The following is a 20,008-nucleotide window of genomic DNA, read 5'->3' as shown; positions in this document are numbered from 1 at the left end:
TGTTCGTTCATAAGGTGCCCTGACTTGCCCAGGCCCATTGAATGAGCCAGTTGTAGTGAAAATTCAAACCCAGACTTTGTGATCTCGAGGTCAGTGCTTTTGCTGTTATATTTCAGCTGCTTGGTTGAAAATGAGTTTAGGGTTCTAATTTTTACTCTTTCTATAACTCAGTTGTGTGAGCTTGGATAAATCATTTAACTACCTTGATCTTTCATTTTCTTTGATAGAAGATGAGAAAGTAGAGGGAAAAAGAAAAAGCTCTAAGGTCCTTTCCATTCTAACTTCTATTATTTTTTTATTACTCATTTCTCCTTCACTTTTTCTGCCCCCTTGTGCAACCTTCCCCTCCACTTTTTTCTTTTTACCACCAAATGTGTCAGGGTCTGCTGTGTGAAAGGTTGTTTCTACTGAGTGACATATGTACCTCAAAAACTCTCAGAAGACTGCCTAGTGAGCTTTCTGCAGCTGTTTTCCTGTCTTCCAACCAGTGGGATTGTCACTCTGATTCTACTTTTTCTGTCTTTAAAGCACAGCATACTCTGAAACTGAAATTAATTTCTATGAGTATCATCTCAAATATACCTAGCTGGAAATTTTACTTCTAAATTTTCACATGCAGAAACAAGTCTTTTACTTCATGAGATTTCTCCTTTTCAAGGGTAGTTATTTAATGACAAGTATGCCCTTTCCTCCAGCTCTGAATTAACTGTTGAAAAAAAAAATTGCATTTCTTTAGAACCTTTGAGCACTGATTGAATTGGATAGTGGAGGGGAAGATGCAAGACAATACTGCATAGTTCTTAGTTTTGGTGAGGGAAAAAATAAGTAACTGTGTAGTTGCTGCACTACTATGACATATCTTTATATTGAACTGTTGTCCTGATTTTATTCATACTCAACTAATGCTGCCCCTTTTGCCGTTCTTTTACGTGTGTTTTAGCCCCATTTTGCTGTGCATCATAATTTCTCAGGAATTTTCTTGCACAGAACCTTAACTCATTAACCATACATGGTCCCTTAAATGGAAGCCAGCTTTCAAAACATAAAATAGGACATTTCCATTTGTGGATAACAGTTAAAGCTGGAAAGCCTGTGGTTGCTCTCATTCCAGGTCCTTTCTTTTCATGAGTCTGATGTTCGTGTGAGAACACTTCCATCCAGCCTTCTACATTCCCCTTCCCCTTCTCTGCCTGTCCCCACTCTCTGGTCATCTGGGACCAGGACTTATATTTCCAGCCAGTTTGGGATTATGTTAATAACCCAGTCATCACTTCATTTTTAAATGATATCACCTAATATAGGAACTATATTACATAGTAAGAACTTACTTAAATAAATGGCTTAGAGTAGAAATGAATTGTACACTATTGGGGAAAATATACCTTCATGAGTCTATACCAGTAATACATACATACATACATACATGGATGGAGGAGGAAGGAGGGGTTTCATTTACAGTATAGTGCCGAAGGCTAACTGGTATATGTGGAAGAAGCGCTAAAGTTGAAAATTTATTATTTTGAAGCCATCATGAAAAAATTGAATCAAGCAAGAGTCATCAATGGCTGCTTAGTCAACGGGAAAATGAGAAGGAAGATCAGGATATTTGCATGGTCTTTAAGTGTCTCCCCTTACACTGCTTATTAATTGTAAGGGAGAAAAAAACAGTAATTATACAGTGTAGAAAAATTGTCCAGGTGATCAAAATTAACATCTCCCAAGAAAGACTGGTGGACTCTAAAAGTCTCCAGATATTAAATCATGAGAACATCATCTATTCAGTGTTCCCATTGAGCCTGAATCCAAATCTCAAGGAAACAGCAAACACAAAATGATGAACCTTCTACTAATGAGGGAGGGGACTATACACTTCAAAAATAAAAATATCATAAAAGACAAAAGCTGTGGAAATATTCCAGATTAAAAGAGAATTAAGAGATATGACAATTAGTGGCGCCTGGGTGGCTCAGTCGTTAAGTGTCTGCCTTTGGCTCAGGTCATGATCTCAAGGTCTTGGGATCAAGCCCCACATCGGGCTCCCTGCTTGGCAGGAAGCCTGCTTCTCCCTCTCCCACTCCCCCTGCTTGTGTTCCCTCTCTCGCTGTCTCTCTCTGTCAAAAAATAAAATCTTTAGGGCGCCTGGGTGGCTCAGATGGTTAAGCATCTGCCTTCGGCTCAGGTCATGATCCCAGGGTCCTGGGATCGAGTCCCGCATCAGGCTCCCTGCTCAGTGCAGAGCCTGCTTCTCCTTCTCCCTCTGCCATTCCCTCTGCTTGTGCTCTTCTATCTCTCTATCAAATAAATAAATAAAATCTTTAAAAATAAATAAATAAATAAAATCTTTAAAAAAAGAGAGAGAGAGAGATGACAATTAAATGCAGTATCTGACTCTAGACTATATCCTATGTTGGTAGGAATAGAACATAGAGAACATTATTAGGTCATCTGATGAAATCAGAATGTTGATGGTAGATTATATAAAATTTATGGAATTTATAACTGTGCTGTGGTTATATAAGAGAATATTCCTATTCATAAGAAATGGCCACTGAAGTGTGTGGGGATAAAGGGTCATGATGTATGTAAGTTACTCTCAAGCACCTCAAAAATATTACGTATGTGTGTGTGTGAATGTCTAAATATGCAAATGATGAAGAAAATGGGGTGTAATGTAATAATATGTAAGTCTGGGTAAGGGGTGTATGAGTTTAATGTTGTATGGGTAAAGGGTGTATGAGTTTGTTGTTAGAACTTTTTAATGTTTGATATCCTTTTTTTCTTCTCATTTTTTTCACTTACTCATACTCTTTTTCTAGCATAATTGAGATATAATTGACATATAACATTATGTAAGTTTAAGATGTACAACATAATGATTTGATCTAAGTATATATTACAAAATGATTACCACATTAAGTTATTGTGCATCACCTCACATAGTTTCAAATTTTTTCTCGTTGGGATGAGAACCTTTAGGATCTACTCTCTTAGCAACTTTCAAATGTATAATACAGTATTGGTAACTACAGTCATCATGTTGTACATTGTATCTTCAGAACTTAATTTTCTTATAACTGGAAGCTGTACCTTTTGACTGTCTTTACCCAGTTGATATTGTTCCTAAATAACTTTTCCAAATAAAAAAAATACTTAAAAAAATAAAGTTTTTATTCCCCTTCAGTTAGGATTAATGGCCAAACCTACGTCTTTTAGAGAAATAATAATTTTAAAGTCCTACCACATGGCTACTTTAAAAACTCTATTGTTTATTTTTTATATGTGTCTTAGATATATGCTTACTATTTGTCATGTAGAAAGCCTCTGAATGAAGTACATGGGAATATAAGCAAAAAAAGGAAAAATATAGAGAAATCACTTGTGAATCTAAGTACCCTGTTAGCAGAACACCTCCTAGAGCAGTGCTGTCCAGTAGAACTATCTGTGATTATATGGAACTGTTCTATGTGTGCGTTGTCCAATATGGTAACATTTGAGCACTTGAAATGTGGCTAATGAGACTGAATTTTTAATTTAATTTTAATTAATTTTAATAGCCACACATGGCTACTGACTACCTGGAGTGTTGGCTAATGCCTAGGTATGAGAAGTTTATAAGTTCCCATAATCAGTAAGTTTATTGCTTAAAGAGAGAAACTAGTCACAGCTGGGCTTGTTAGCTTGTGGGAGCTCTGTCCTTTTCAGAAAGAATCTGTGGTATATTGCATATGTTTTTACCTTTCCACTGGTAGCAGATTTTATTGTTGAATAATAGTTAATCAAATTCAATGAAAATTCGAATGTCACAATTAAATATAATCATTGCTAGACTGATTTTTACAGGTTACAACATTAGCTACCAAAAACCTGAATTAGATGCAGGACTCCCTTTTAATTACTTACTCTGATTAAAGAGACAGAATGGATATAAGGACAGGAGAAGTAGGAAAGAAGGGGAGGAAGGGTAGATAGTTGGGTAGATGGATAGAAAGAAAACAATGCAAGATATTCTATTTTAAATGCCATTAGAGGAGAACATTTAGTCTCTTTTGTCAAACACTGGAATAGTCTTGATGTTACCTAAGATTCCTTCCAGCTGTAAATCTTGTGATGCTGAATCTGGAGGAAATCCATGAGAGTGAAGGAGTCAGGTAAATTTAGGAATTGGAGTTCAACGTTTGACTTGTGTTGTTATATGATCTTAATCTCCCAGGCCATATGAGTGATTTCTGCCTTGCTAAGACAATTTACTTCATTTCAAATAGAATATTGATTAAAAGAAAGCCCTGATAAACAGAGTGTTATATCTTCCTGCTTACTTATTAATATTTTTTTAAAGATTTTATTTATTCATTTATTTGAGAGAGCGAGAGAGAGAGAGAGCACACGAGAGGGGGGAGGGTCAGAGGGAGAAGCAGACTCCCCGCTGAGCAGGGAGCCCGATGTGGGACTCGATCCCGGGACTCCAGGATCGTGACCTGAGCTGAAGGCAGTCGCTTAACCAACTGAGCCACCCAGGTGCCCCACTTATTAATATTTTTAAGAGTGAGAATCATGCTTTTTAATCAGTCAGATATAAATATAGTACTTATGGAGGCAACATGTTAAGAGAATAGGCTAGAAGGAAGTCTAAACATAAAAGGTAACTTGTGTGTCTCCCCAAATACAACACTGATTAGCACTGAGGCCTCAGTCCAGTGTTCCTCTGTCTTTCACTGTGTATCAGTAGCTAACCATGTTGATAACTTCAGTTCTTCTTCCAGATTGAATCAAGGCACTAACTTTTTCAGGTTAATGCTCTGTTGATTAATAAATCTATTGCTTTCTTTGGCTTACACCTTTGTGCAGTGTTCGTTCTCAAAAAGATGTTTAGGCTTAAGCATTTTGCTCTGCTTTGGGCATGAAATAAGTGCTTGATAAAAGCCTACATGCTTGACAGGTTGAGTGCCTGCTGTTTTTTTCTCTACCCTCACTCTGCTACGTAAATGAATCTTGCTTGCTGGTGCTCTTCTTTCAGAGTATTTGCCCGAGTACTGAGAGCACAGTCTCATAGAGGAGAACACCCAGCTGGAACTGAGTACCACCTGCACTTCACATCTTTTTAAGCAAGGGGCCATATTAATCTATTAAACCCAGAAATCGGGTATCAGGGTTTCCATGACCACCCCACTAGGGAATGGTTTGGTGATTCACTGGGAGGACCCATGAGACTCAACATAAAGTCATTCATAGCTGATTTTTTACAGTGAAAGGATATAAAGCAAAATCAACAAAGGGAAAAGGTACATGGGATGAAGTTTGGAGGAAATCAGATACAATCTTGTAAGAATATTGCCCAAGTGGAGTCACACAGGATGCACTTAATCTCTCCAGCATCTAACATGTATGGGGTGCTCTCTACCAAGGAATCCCATTAGAGACTCAGTGCTGAGGTTTTTATTGAGGGCTGGTCATATAGGTACCCTTTGCCTAGCATGTACTGATTTCCAGACTTACAGAAGGAAAGCAGATGTTCAGCATAAACTATATTGTGTCTACAAACCTTTGGGCCTGGTAAAATACCATTATTCATTAGGGAATGTTGAGAATCCTCCCAAAATCCAGTTTCCGTACTGGCAACCAAGGGCCAGCCTTGCAAACAGGGTTTTCTAAGGATAGCAGTCTCGGGCCTGCTGTGTTAACTCTTTTCTACATCTGTATATGCCTCAATCAACATTCAGAGTTGGAACTTTTAACCTATTTTTAACTTCCCTTTTGTCTAGTCTCTTTACTAGCTTTTTGTTGGACATTAATGTTCCTTAGAGATTAATAGAAATGTAGTGTACTACACACCTATCCTTTTGTCTAATGGGGCTATTTCAGCTTTTTTTTTTAAGATTTTATTTATTTATTTGAGAGAGAGCATGAGAGAAGTGAACACAAGGGTGGGGGGAGAGGAGCAGAGGGAGAGGGAGAAGCAGACTTCCCACTGAGCAGGGAGCTTGATGTAGGGCTCCATCCCAGGACCCCGGGGATCATGACCTGAGCCAAAGGCAGATGCTTAACCAACTGAGCCACCCAGGCACCCCTATTTCTAAGGCTACAGCAGCAAATCTTTCCTCTTAATCCTTGCCACTGCTGTTGTTATTTCTTTTATCAAGTGATGAGCAATGAGTATTCTCTCCATTACAGGTCAGTCTCGAATGTTGCCACTGTTTTTTTATTTTGGGATTTATTTTCCTCAGTTCTCCAAGAGTATGGTATCATAGCTGCCTCTGAGCCTTTAACCACAGCTTTCTTTCTCCCTTAACCAGGCTAGTAGTGCCTTGAAAGAGGATAGCACGAATGCTTATCAATATGCTTCTGAAGACTCAGAAACCTTAGGGTGAAGTATAGCACCTAAGAGAAGCTCTTATGTCTATCACAAATATAAACTATAGGCATTATAGAAGCAGATGGTCTAAATCAATGTCAACTCGCACTTACAAATGATTTAAGAATTTAAGAATAAAGAAACCAGAATCATAGTTAAAAGCATTTGGGTAAAGATAATGGGAAATAAATATGGAAGTAACGTATATTGTAGGAGTCTACAGAATAGGAAGTAGATGATGCTACCCTAAAAACCAAGTAAAGGTTGCCATGGAAATAAGATAGTAATAGGGACTCCTGAATATATAACATTGGGTATATGCTAGAAGATTTCCTCTTGTAAATTTGGAATATATAATGATGTTTGGCCTAAATGATGGTAAAGAGGTAGTAATAAGTACTATTATTTTGGAGTTAATTCTGACTAACAAGGAAAACCTAATTGGTCAGGAGCAAGGGATAGAAACTTTTCAAAGAAAGTGATTGTTTCATTTCAGAATTAATATAAGTAAAATAATACCTGGGAATATTGCCTGCTCCTATCAACCCGAGGGATAAAGTTAATAATTCATGTGGCATTAGGTAGAGTATTCCGGTTAGATATTCTCTTATGGATCATAGACATAAATGTAAAGCCAAAAACTGTAAAACTTCCAGGGGAAAACCTTTACAACCTTGGGTTAGTCATAGACTCATTAGCTACAACACCAGAAGCACAATCCATAAAAGAATCAAATGAGAAATTGAGCTTCATCAAAATTAAAAACTTCTGTTATTCAAAAAGCTCTGTTAAAAGAATGAAAAGACAAGCCACGGGTTGAGAGAAAGCAGTTGGAATTCAATTATCTGATAAAGGATTCCTCCAGAATATAAAAAGAACTAAAAAAACTCAATAACAAGGAAACAAACCACTGAATTAAAACAACAGGCAAAAGATTAGGACAGATGCTTCACAAGAGTAGATGTATAGATGGCAAATAAGCACGTGAAAAGATGCTCAGTATCATTAACAATTAGGGAAATGAACATAAAAATCACAGTAATGTACCACTACACAGCTATAAGTAATTTGGCTATTGGCCAGAATTTTAAAAGCTTACCCTATCAAAGATGTGAAGGAACTGGAACTCTCATGCACTGCTGATAGGAATGTAAAATTGTACAACTTTGCAGAGGTCTAAGTAAAACATACACCTACTATATGACCATCCATTTTACTTGATATTTACCCAAGAGAAATAAAAGCATGCATCCACTACTATTGTTCACAGCAGCTTTATTTTTTATAGCCCCAAACTTGAAACAACCCACATGTTATTAGCAGATGCACTGATAAACAAATTGTGGTATATCCATATAATGGAATACTACTCAGCAATAAAAAGGAACTGCTAATACATGCAAAAACATGGATAAAGGTCAAAATAATTAAGCTGAGTTAAAGAATCCAGACTTAAAAGATTACAAACTGTATAATTCCGTCATAAAACTCTAGAAAAACCCAAATAATCTCTAATGACAGTAGATTAGTGTTCGCCTAGTTCAGCAGGTGCAGGAGTAAGTGAGCGAGTACAAGAGGTTACAGGGGGACACAAAGAGACTTTTGCAGGTGATGGAGTTTGTTATCTTGATTGTGGTGATGGTTCCTGGGTATATACATATGCCAACACCGATCAACTTGTACAATTTAAATATGTATAGTTTATTGCATATCAGTTATACCTTAATAAAGCTATTTAAAAAAACAAAAACAAAAAAGAAGAACTGCATGATTTTTCTTTAAAGTTTTAGTTGCCTGGACTTATTGTGACCCAAGTAGATTCTTCAGCCCTGGTTCAGCTTTATCATTTCCCTGTAATATATTTAAGAGTACATGATATGTTTAATACTCATAAAAGGAACTTGTAAACAGTTACTATAGTCATTACCCTAACAAACTGTATATTCCTGACAAGTAGAAATGTTCCCATTTTAATTGCTTTTTAATGACATATTACACAGGCTTTAAATGTCAGTCTTTGTATTTTCAAACCTGCAGAAACTTGAATGAAGTTTACATATAAGAGCAATCAACTCTGATGGCAATAGGCTGAATATCAGTTTCTAAAAATAAATTTTATATGAATCTTTTCTCCAGATGACTTTTAAATGTTTTTAACTATGACATCTTTATGTAAGTGAATATATATTGAGAAATAGCCATAAAACCTGAAATTTCCACTTTTTAATTCTTTTTTTGCCATGCCTGTTAACAGGATATAGCTAGATATTGTGCATACTCATCCGTTTACTCTGCATTACTACTCTCCTGACCAGTAAATAGACAGCCATCACTGTGAGCTAGAAGTGTTAGGCATTTGGCTATATCCTAGATTACAGTTCATAGTTTTTAAATATTGTGTGTGTGAAAGCTTTTATAAGTGACCATTTGACAAACTACAGCATTCTGCTTCCTCAAGCTAAATTTGGGGTTACTGATTTATATTTATAGTCTTGCTCTAGGGCCTGCTATTTGGTAGACAAGACATTTTTCTGCTCATTCCTCAAGGATTCCTTCTGAATGCCAGCTAAGAGCATGAACTTCGGAACCAGAATGTTTAGGTTTTTATACAGTAAGCTCTACCACTTACTGTGACCTTGGGGAAGTTACTTAACATTAGCAAGCTTCAATTTCCTCTTCTGCAAAATGCGGAAAATGTAGAGACTATAACTTATAGGGTTTCTGCCAGGATCGAATGAATTAATAAATGTAAAACAAATACATTTTTACCTTGCATGCAGTACATGCTATACAATCCCTTCCCAATTGTTATGATTATTATTGTTAGAATTGATTTTGTTTTGTTTTGTTTTTTTTGAGATTGTGAAGTAGGTTCTGGTGAAAACCGAAAACATCATCTGCTTGAGAATGTCCCTATGTTTAGTTATTCATCTTTTGTGCTTATAACATTCAACCTGAATTATTATGTCAGTTTAGGGATTAATTATCACATCTGGCTTTCATTTCTGTCAGTCCTGAGATACTATATTCACCAGCACTGAGTACTTTGAGAATGAAATTGAGATTGGTGAATAAAGGGTTTTTTCATCTTCTAAGAATAAAATTTTTGTAACCCCCAGTGTTCATTTGGTTTAAAGTACAAGGAAAAGGGATCCTTGATAAAATGGATTGCTATGTCCACCTGTTATTTGGGTTTGTCAGAATTGCTGCCTAAGCTCTGATCTGTGGTCTGTCCAGACTAGCATTTGCCCTCGGACAGGGCATCAAGGAGACAATGTGGGTAAATCTATAGGGACAGACAGAAGCCCCCACTCAGTTTTTTCCCCCAGTTTTTTCTGCTTTTATTCCCATCTAAACATGGCTTTTATTTCTTTAAATCATTAAGAAGAGAGGTTCAGCCCCAGGAACTCCAGAAAAAGCTAAGGAATTAGAAAGTGAACACAAACCAGGAAAGACAGTTTCTTTTAAGATAGTTTATTGTTTCTTTGTTATTGTTATGCTAACACATTTTGGTCTTAGAATATTCAAGCAATTCAAAAATTTATGGTATATTAATTCCAAGTCCTGTGTAATCTCCTTCTCAGAGGTAACTACTGTTAACTTTAATGTATACTGCTCCAGATTTTCTTCTCTGCAGATCTAATACTGTAATTTTAGAAAAGTAGGTTAATTCCATACATGCAATTTTTAGAATTTTATTTTCTTAATAATATCTTGCATATATTTTCCAGTGGAGTACATACATGTATTCATGGCATCCTTTTTAAGGTCCATTCTGTATTTTAGTGTATAGCTGTATCATAATTTATTTAATCAATCTTGTTGACACATGATTCTTCCTAATTTGCTCCTATGACAAAGAATACTGCAGTGAACATTCTTGTACATATAGTTTTGAATATGTTTACAAGTGTTGAGTAAATTCCCTGAAGTGGAAATTTGTGTTTAAAGAATATAAAAATGTTTTGAAATGGTAGATATTGACAAATCACAGGTGCTTACTGAGAGAAAAAATAGCATATTAATACTAGATACTGCTGATGGGAATGACAGCCTTTGCTTTGCCCTCAATTGAGGTAGCTCCTTATGCTAACAGTTAATAGTGATTTCTAGATCTTCAAAAAAATTAATAGCTCCCCTTACTCCTCATTCTTACCTATTCTATCCATTCATTCGTTGGTCCTTCATTTATTAAAAGATATATTTATTTTAAATTGTAAAATTAGTTTAACTATATTATAATAAAATTGGAAAGCAGGTTAAGAAAAAATTCATAATCCTTATGATTTTTATCTGTGTATTTGAAAAGTATAATTCTAATCATTGTGTACTAACAATTTTGGTTTCTGTATTTGTCACTTAACATTATATCTTGGTGTTTTCCCTAATGGCTTCATAGTGTTCTGTTGGGTGTAACATGGCTTAATCATTCCATTTTAGTTGGCAATTAAGATTTAGAATCGGTCTTTTATTATTTGAATCTTGACAATTTTTCTTCCACATTAATTCCTCTCTGTGCCAAAAGGCATCTAATAAATATCTGGAAATTTAACTAACCATAAATAATTAGTAGTATATGTGGCCAAAAAAAAGTCTTAAGATTTTACTGAATTGGAGGCACATGGGTGGCTCAGCTTCAGCTCAGGTCATGATCCTGGGGTCCTGGGAATGAGCCCCACATCCAGCTTCCTGCTTAGTGGGGAGTCTGCTTCTCTCTCTCCCCTGCTCGTGCGTGCGCTCTCTCTCTCTCTCAAGTAAATAAATAAAATCTTTAAAAAAAAATACTGAATGGATTTTTTTCCTCAGTGTATTTGACAGCTTTTTTACCTTCCAGGTTTTTGGAAGACAAAAAGAGTAAAATAACTTTTAGTTTTAGTTATCTATTGCTGCTTAACAGACTACCCCGAAACTTAGACAAACAACTAACATTCTGCAGTTTGAGCTAGGTTCAGCTATGTGCTTGTTCTGCTGATCTTGCCTGTGGTCACCCATGAGGCTCATGCAACTGGCTGTTAGCTATGACACTGGCATGGCTGGGCCTTTCTTTCTCTCCCCAGGTAGCCTTTCCCTATAGTTCATCTGGCAAAGTAGCTAGACTTCTTACCCGCAGGTTCAGGGCCTCCTGCAAGAATGGAAGCTGCCAAATCTTTTTCCAGATTTGGTCCACAACTGGCAAAGTGTCTGTTGGTTAAATTGAGGAACTTGGGGCGCCTGGGTGGCTCAGTCAGTTAAGCGTCTGCCTTCAGCTCAGGTCATGATCCTGGGGTCCTGGCATTGAGCCCCGCATCGGGCTCTCTGCTCGGCGAGGAGCCTGCTTCTCCCACTCCCTCTGCCTGCAGTTCTGCCTACTTGTGCTCTTGCTCTCTCTTTACCTCTGTCAAATAAATACATAAAATCTTAAAAAAAAAAAAAAAGTGAGTAACTGGCCCAGACTAGAGTCAGCAGGAAGGGACTACTGGGAGGTGTGGTTTTCCAGGGGCCACCAGTATAACAGTCTAGCACAAAGGGCATCTCAGAGTCATTTTCATTTGTATTTCTCAGACTACGACGAGGGGAGTCGAGCACCTTTCATATATATATTATCCTTTTCCTTTTCTGTGAAATGCCTAGTCAGGTTTTGTCCACTTTTCTCTTGGATAGTTTGTCTTTTCATATTGATTTATAAAAGTTCTTCACATAATCTGGATCTGTTGGTTATATGTGTTACAAACATCCTTGGTCAGTTTATGGCTTATCTTTCACTGTCTTTATGGTGTTTTTGATAAATGAAGTCCTTAATTTTAAAACAGTTGAATTTATCATCTTTTATGATTTTTGATTTTTGGGTCCTTCTCTCCTCCAAGGCATAAAATACTCTTGTACATCATCTTCTAAATGTTTTATAGTTCTGTCTTTGATATGCAGGTTTATAATCCATCTGGAATTGATTTGGGGGATTGGTGTGAGGCAAGAGTCCAATTGGATTTTTTTCCCGCATGTAACCTTTCCTTAGGCTTTAATTTGGGGTTAGTTCCGGTGTTTCTTAAATGCTGTATGTTCATCTTTCCTGGATCCCTTTTTAATTTTGCTGGAGAACAGCCATGCAGCAGTTCTGGAAAGAAACTACTTGAGAGCAAATCAGCATTTAATTGAGCATTTCTACAAATAATGATTAAACAGCTGCAATCCTTTGGTGAGGAGATATCACTTGAGCCAAGACCTCAAATATTAAAAGCCAGCATATGAAGAGCCTAGGAAGAATGTTCTGAGCCGAGGAAATAGCAAGTATTCTTACCAACTGGGAGAAAGAGGTACTTAGAAATGTAGTAAAAATGAAAAGCTGAACAAGAAAATCATGGTTCAAAATAACGTAAACCAAAATGAGATGTGATTCTGAGGAGTTAAATGTTAGAAAGCGATGCCATTGACCTCTACATTTAGAATACTCCCTTTCTCAATGGGGACTTACCAGAGTATCTGGTTTGGTGACCATATGCTGACTTCTTGCTTTCTATTAATCTAATCACATGTCTTGTGTCTGCTGTAACAAGTATTTACCTATTTTATGTGTTTGTAGAATTTGTTTTCATAATAAGACTGTACACAAAGCATGGAAGATCCAATAATTATTTCTGAAAAGAATACAGATGTTAAAACTTTGATGATGTGAGATGGCATAGTGTTAAAAGTTGGAATATGATGGGGAGGAATAGAGGTGGAAGGAAGTATGGATACTAATTTTCTCATTTTACAGAATGGGGAGTCAAGAGATACAGTCTAAAGCAATGGATCAATTAGAGCTCATAATTATTATTCTGAGTTAGAAAGGTAATATATAGAACTGAAGATAAAAACATAGCTAAGAAAAATTTTAAAGGATGTAGTAGTATAAGTGAGCTAAATTCTACATCTTTCACAATGAGGAAAATGCTGGATTTCCTTAATAAATATATAACTATAATTGAAGAAATAGGAGTCTACATATAGTAAAGTTGTAGACGTAACACATCAGAAATGGAGGAGAGGGTCTACCTCTGTCAGTGGGATTGGGAGTAGGGGACAGAGGTGCTTTTGCTTTTCATTTTATTTCCTCCTAATGCCTGAATTTTCCCTTTGTGTTCATTTATTACTTCTCAAATAATACAAAAAGAAGAAAAAAATCTAAGGCTGTGACAGAAGAATTGAAACAGTTGTGGGAGACAGCAGCATCAAAGTAAAGTCAGTTGGCTGAACATCTAGGATAGACTTATGAATATTAGTTATATAGTTTATGAATACACTTATAAACTTTATTTTTTTAACATATAATGTATTATTTGTTTCAGAGGTACAGGTCTGTGATTCATCAGTCTTACACAATTCACAGCACTCACCATAGCACATACCCTCCCCAATGTCTATCACCCAGCCACCCCATCCCTCTCACCCTCCACCACTCTAGCAACCCTCAGTTTGTTTCCTGAGATTAAGAATTCCTCCTATCAGTGAGATCATATGATACATGTCTTTCTCTGATTGACTTATTTTGCTCAGCATAATACCCTCTAGTTCCATCCACTTCATTGCTAATGGCAAGATTTCAATTTTTTGATGGCTGCATAATATTCCATTGTATATATATATACCACATCTTCTTTATCCATTCATCTGTCAATGGACATCTTGGCTCTTTCCACAGGTTGGCTATTGTGAACATTGCTGCTATAAAAATGGGGGTGCACGTACCCCTTCAGATCACTACATTTGTACCTTTGGGGTAAATACCCAGTAGTGCAGTTGCTGGGTTGTACGGTAGCTCTATTTTCAACTTTTTGAGGACCTCCATACTGTTTTCCAGAGTGGCTGCACCAGCTTGCATTCCCACCAACAGTGCAGGAGGGTTCCCCTTTCTCCTCATCCTCGCAAACATCTGTTGTTTCCTGACTTGTTAATTTTAGCCGTTCTGACTGGTGTGAGGTGGTATCTCATTGAGGTTTTGATTTGGATTTCCCTGATGCCGAGTGATGTTGAGCACTTTTTCATGTGTCTGTTGGCCATTTGGATGTCTTCTTTGGAAAAATGTCTGTTCATGTCTTCTGCCCATTTCTTGATTGGATTCTTTGTTCTTTGGGTGTTGAGTTTGATAAGTCCTTTATAGATTTTGGATAGTATCCCTTTATCTGATATGTCATTTGCAGATATCTTCTTCCATTCTGTCATTTGTCTTTTGGTTTTGTTGACTGTTTCCTTTGCTGTGCAAAAGCTTTTTATCTTGATGAAGTCCCAGTAGTTCATTTTTGCCCTTGCCTTTGGCGATGTTTCTAGGAAGAAGTTGCTGCAGCTGCGGTCAAAGAGATTGCTGCCTGTGTTCTCTTCTAGGATTTTGATCCCTGTCTCACATTTAGGTGTTTCATCCATTTTGAGTCTATTTTTGTGTGTGGGGTAAGGAAATGGTCCAGTTTCATTCTTCTGCATATGGCTGTCCAATTTTCCCAACACCATTTATTGAAGAGACTGTCTTTTTTCCATTGGACATTCTTTCCTGCTTTGTCAAAGATTAGTTGACCATAGAGTTGAGGGTCCATTTCTGGGCTCTCTGTTCTGTTCCATTGATCTGTGTGTCTGTTTTTGTGCCAGTACCATACTGTCTTGATGAAGACAGCTTTGTAATAGAGCTTGAACTCCAGAATTGTGATGCCGCCAGGTCTGCTTTTCTTTTTCTACATTCCTCTGGCTATTTGGGGTCTTTTCTGGTTCCATACAAATTTTAGGATTATTTGTTCCATTTCTTTGAAAAAAGTGGATGGTATTTTGATAGGGATTGCGTTAAATGTGTAGATTGCTCTAGGTAGCATTGACATCTTCACAATATTTGTTCTTCCAATCCATGAGATGGAACATTTTTCCATTTCTTTGTGTCTTCCTCAATTTCTTTCATGAGTATTTTATAGTTTTCTGAGTACAGATTCTTTGCCTCTTTGGTTAGATTTATTCCTAGGTATCTTACGGTTTTGGGTACAATTGTAAATGGGATCCACTCCTTAATTTCTCTTTCTTCTGTCTTGTTGTTGGTGTATAGAAATGCCACTGATTTCTGTGCATTGATTTTATATCCTGCCACTTTACTGAATTCCTGTATGACTTCTAGCAGTTTTGGGGTAGAGTCTTTTCTGTTTCCCACATAAAGTATCATATCATCTGCAAAGAGTGAGAGTTTGACTTCTTCTTTGCCGATTCAGATGCCTTTTATTTCTTTTTGTTGTCTGATTGCTGTGGCTAGGACTTCTAATACTATGTTGAATAGCAGTGGTGATAGTGGACATCCCTGCCGCGTTCCTGACCTTAGGGGGAAAACTCTCAGTTTTTCCCCATTGAGAATGATATTCTCTGTGGGTTTTTCATAGATGGCTTTTATGATATTGAAGTATGTACCCTCTATCCCTACACTCTGAAGAGTTTTAATCAAGAAAGGATGCTGTACGTTGTCAAATGCTTTTTCTGCATCTATTGAGAGGATCATATGGTTCTTGTTCTTTCTTTTATTAATGTATTATATCACACTGATTGATTTGCGTATGTTAAACCAACCTTGCAGTCCAGGAATAAATCCCACTTGGTTGTGGTGAATAATCCTTTTAATGTACTGTTGGTTCCTATTGGCTAGTATTTTGGTGAGAATTTTTGCATCCATGTTCATCAGGGATATTGGTCTGTAATTCTCCTTTCTGATGGGGTCTTTGTCTGATTTTGGGATCAAGGTAATGCTGGCCTCATAAAATGAGTTTGGAAGTTTTCCTTCCATTTCTATTTTTTGAAACAGTTTCAGAAGAATAGGTATTAATTCTTCTTTAAATGTTTGGTAGAATTCCCCTGGGAAGCCATCTGTCCCTGGGCTCTTGTTTGTTGGGAGATTTTTGATGACTGCTTCAATTTCCTTAGTGGTTATGAGTCTGTTCAGGTTTTCCATTTCTTCCTGGTTCAGTTTTGGCAGTTTATACATCTCTAAGAATGCATCCATTTCTTCCAGATTATCTAATTTGCTGGCATATAGTTGATCATAATATGTTCTTATAAGTGTTTGTATTTCTTTGGTGTTGGTTGTGATCTCTCCTCTTTCATTCATGATTTTATTTATTTAGGTCCTTTCTCTCTTCTTTTTGATAAGTCTGGCCAGGGGTTTATCAATCTTGTTAATTCTTTCAAAGAACCAGCTCCTAATTTCGTTGATCTGTTCTACTGTTCTTTTGGTTTCTATTTCATTGATTTCTGCTCTGATCTTTATTATATTTCTCTTCTCCTGCAGGGTTTAGGCTTGATTTACTGTTCTTTCTCCAGCTCCTTTAGGTGTAGGGTTAGGTTGTGTATTTGAGACCTTTCTTGTTTCTTGAGAAAGGCTTGTATTGCTATATACTTTCCTCTTAGGACTGCCTTTCCTGCAGCACAAAGATTTTGAACAGTTGTGTTTTCATTTTCATTGGTTTCCATGAATTTTTTTAATTCTTGTTTAATTTCCTGGTTGACCCGTTCATTCTTTAGTAGGATGCTCTTTAGCCTCCATGTATTTGAGTTTTTTCCAACTTTCCTCTTGTGACTGAGTTCTAGTTTCAAAGCATTGTGGTCCAAAAATATGCAGGGAAGGATTTCAGTCTTTTGGTACTGGCTGAGACCTGATTCGTGACCTCGGATGTGATGTATTCTGGAGAATGTTCCATGGGCACTAGAGAAGAATGTGTATTCTGTTGCTTTGGGATGGAATGTTCTGAATATATCTGTGAAGTCCATTTGGTCCAGTGTGTCATTTAAAGTCTTTATTTCCTTGTTGATCTTTTGCTTAGAGGATCTGTCCATTTCAGTGAGGGGGGTGTTAAAGTCCTCTACTATTATTGTATTGTTGTCGATGTGTTTCTTTGATTTTGTTATTAATTGGCTTATATAATTGGCTGCTCCCATGTTAGGGGCATAGATATTTACAATTGTTAGATCTTCTTGGATAGACCCTTTAAGTATGATAGAGTGTCTTTCCTCATCTCTTATTATAGTCTTTGGTTTAAAATCTAATTTGCCTGGGGCGCATGGGTGGCTCAGTCATTAAGCGTCTGCCTTTGGCTCAGCTCATGATCCCAGGGTCCTGGGATCGAACCCCCCATCAGGCTCTCTGTTCAGCAGGAAGCCTGCTTCTCCCTCTCCCACTCCCCCTGCTTATGTTCCCTCTCTCGCTGTGTCTCTCTGTCAAATAAATAAATAAATCTTAAAAAAAATAAAATAAAATCTAATATGTCTGATATAAGGATTCCCACCCCAGCTTTCTTTTGATGTCCGTTAGCATGGTAAATGGTTTTCCACCCCCTCACTTTCAATCTGGAGGTGTCTTTGTGTCTAAAATGAGTCTCTTGCAGTCAGCATATCAATGGGTCTTGTTTTTTAATCCAATCTGATACCCTGTATCTTTTGATTGGGGCATTTAGCCCATTTACATTCAGGGTAACTATTGAAAGATAGGAATTTAGTGCCATTGTATTGCCTATAAGGTGACTGTTACTGTATATTGTCTCTGTTCCTTTCTGGTCTATGTTACTTTTAGGTGCTCTCTTTGCGTAGAGGACCCCTGTCAATATTTCTTGTAGGGCTGGTTTTGTGTTTGCAAATTCTTATAGTTTTTGTTTGTCCTGGAAGCTTTTTATCTCTCCTTCTATTTTCATTGACAACCTAGCTAAATATAGTATTCTTGGCTGCATATTTTTCTTCTTTAGTGCTCTCAGTATATCATGCCAGTCCTTTCTGGCCTGCCAGGTCTCTGTGGATAGGTCTGTTGCCAATCTAATGTTTCTACCATTGTAGGTTACAGACCTCTTGTCCTGAGCTGCTTTCAGGATTTTCTCTTTGTCTCTGAGAATTTTAAGTTTTACTATTAGATGTCAGGGTGTTGACCTATTTTTATTGATTTTGAGGGGGGTTCTCTGTGCCTCCTGGATTTTGATGGCTGTTTCCTTCCCCAAATTAGGGAAGTTCTCTGCTACAATTTGCTCCAATATACCTTCTGCCCCTCTCTCTTTCTTCTTCTTCTGGGATCCCGATTATTCTAATGTTGTTTCATCTTATGGTATCGCTTATTTCTCGAATTCTGCCCTCATGATCCAGTAGTTGTTTATCTCTCTTTTTCTCAGCTTCTTTATTCTCCATCATTTGGTCTTCTATATCACTGATTCTCTCTTCTGCCTCATTTATCCTAGCAGTTAGAACCTCCATTTTTTATTGCACCTCATTAATAGCCTTTTTGATTTCGACTTGGTTAGATTTTAGTTCTTTTATTTCTCCAGAAAGAGTTTCTCTAGTATCTTCCATGCTTTTTTTCAAGCCCAGCTAGTATCTTTATAATCGTCATTCTGAACTCTAGTTCCAACATCTTACTAATGTCTGTACTAATTAGGTCCCTGGCAGTCGGTACTCCCTCTTGTTCTTTTTTTTTTTTTTTTGAGGTGAGTTTTTCCATCTTGTCATTTTGTCCAGAGGAGAACAGATGAATGAGAGAACAAAATGCTAACAGGGTAACAGTGACCCCAGAAAAATATACACTAAACAAATCAGAAGAGACCTGAATCCAGGGGAAAAGAAAGGGAAAGAAAGAAAAAAGAGAAAAGAAAAAGAAAAAAAAGAATATGATCAAATATGATCAAGCTGGTGAATAGATCAGTACCACACACTAGATTTTGGGTGTATTTTGGTCTGTTAGAAGAAACTACCTCCCAAAATTTTAAAGAAAGAAAAACTTACATATGTACAAAAATAAGGCTAAATACGATGAAGGGATGGAATATAACTCTAAAGATGAAAATTATAAAAGATTTCACAAAAGGAATTGATAAGAAGTTGGTTGAAAAAAGAATGAAGAGAAATTTTAAAAAAAAAGGGGGGGAGAGAATGTGATCAGGCAGGAAACTAGAACAAAGCCATACACTAGAGATTTACAGTATATTTCAGTCTCTTAGAAGAAACTGTATCCCAAAATTTTAAAGAGGGAACAACTTATATATAGATACCAAAAATAAGGTTAACTACAATGAAGGGATAGAATATGACTCTAAAAATGAAAAATAAAAAAGATTTTTTAAAAAGGGATGATAAGATGTTGGTTGAAAAAGGGAAAAAGAGAAAATTCAAAAAAAATAGAAAAAGAAAAAAAAGAAAATTAAAAAAATTAACTTTGAAAGGCTAAAGAATCAGGGGGAAAAAAGCCATGAATTCTATGTGCTATATTCCCCTAGTGCTGGAGTTCTGTCATTCTCATTGATTGGTAAACTTGGTCTTGGCTGGCTGTTATTGCTGATCTTCTCGGGGACAGGCCTGTTGCTGTGGTTCTCAAATGTCTTTGCCTGAGGCGGAATTGCACCACCCTTGCCAGGGGCTGGGCTAAGTAATCTGATCCCGTTTCCTCTTGGGAGCTTTTGTTCCCTGCAAGCTTTCCATACAGCTTTGGAGGATGAGAGTAAAAATGGCGGCCTCCCAATCTCCGCCCCGGAGGAGCCGAGAACTCGGGGTTCCACTTCTTCTTCTGGAAGCTTACCAGTGAGCCCCCAGATAAAAGCAGTCAATCACTCCTGTCTCCCTGGTCTCCGGCCTCACTCCGTGCTCACTCAACCTGTGACCGAGCGTTTCTATCTCTGGCACACAACCCCATGTGGAGTCTCCAAACCCAGCAGATTC

At 37.1% G+C, this 20,008-nt stretch overlaps 1 protein-coding gene and 1 non-coding gene across 5 annotated transcripts in view; one reads left to right on the top strand and one right to left on the bottom strand.

The window, feature by feature from the left end:
- Nucleotides 1-20,008, top strand: part of KIAA1328 (KIAA1328 ortholog) — a 353,869-nt gene that overhangs the window by 151,301 nt on the left and 182,560 nt on the right. The gene's annotated exons all lie outside the window — the stretch shown is intronic.
- On the bottom strand, nt 6,135-6,202 carry LOC118004812. Its single transcript, XR_004677702.1, has one exon. It is a non-coding gene; the product is annotated as a small nucleolar RNA SNORD2 (small nucleolar RNA).

Source organism: Mirounga leonina, unplaced genomic scaffold (genome assembly GCF_011800145.1).
Source record: "Mirounga leonina isolate KUSES-001 unplaced genomic scaffold, KU_Mleo_1.0 Mir_93, whole genome shotgun sequence".
Classification (NCBI taxonomy): Eukaryota; Metazoa; Chordata; class Mammalia; order Carnivora; family Phocidae; genus Mirounga; species Mirounga leonina.
The sequence above is the reverse complement of the archived record's forward strand: the minus strand, read 5'-3'. Positions and strand labels throughout refer to the sequence as shown.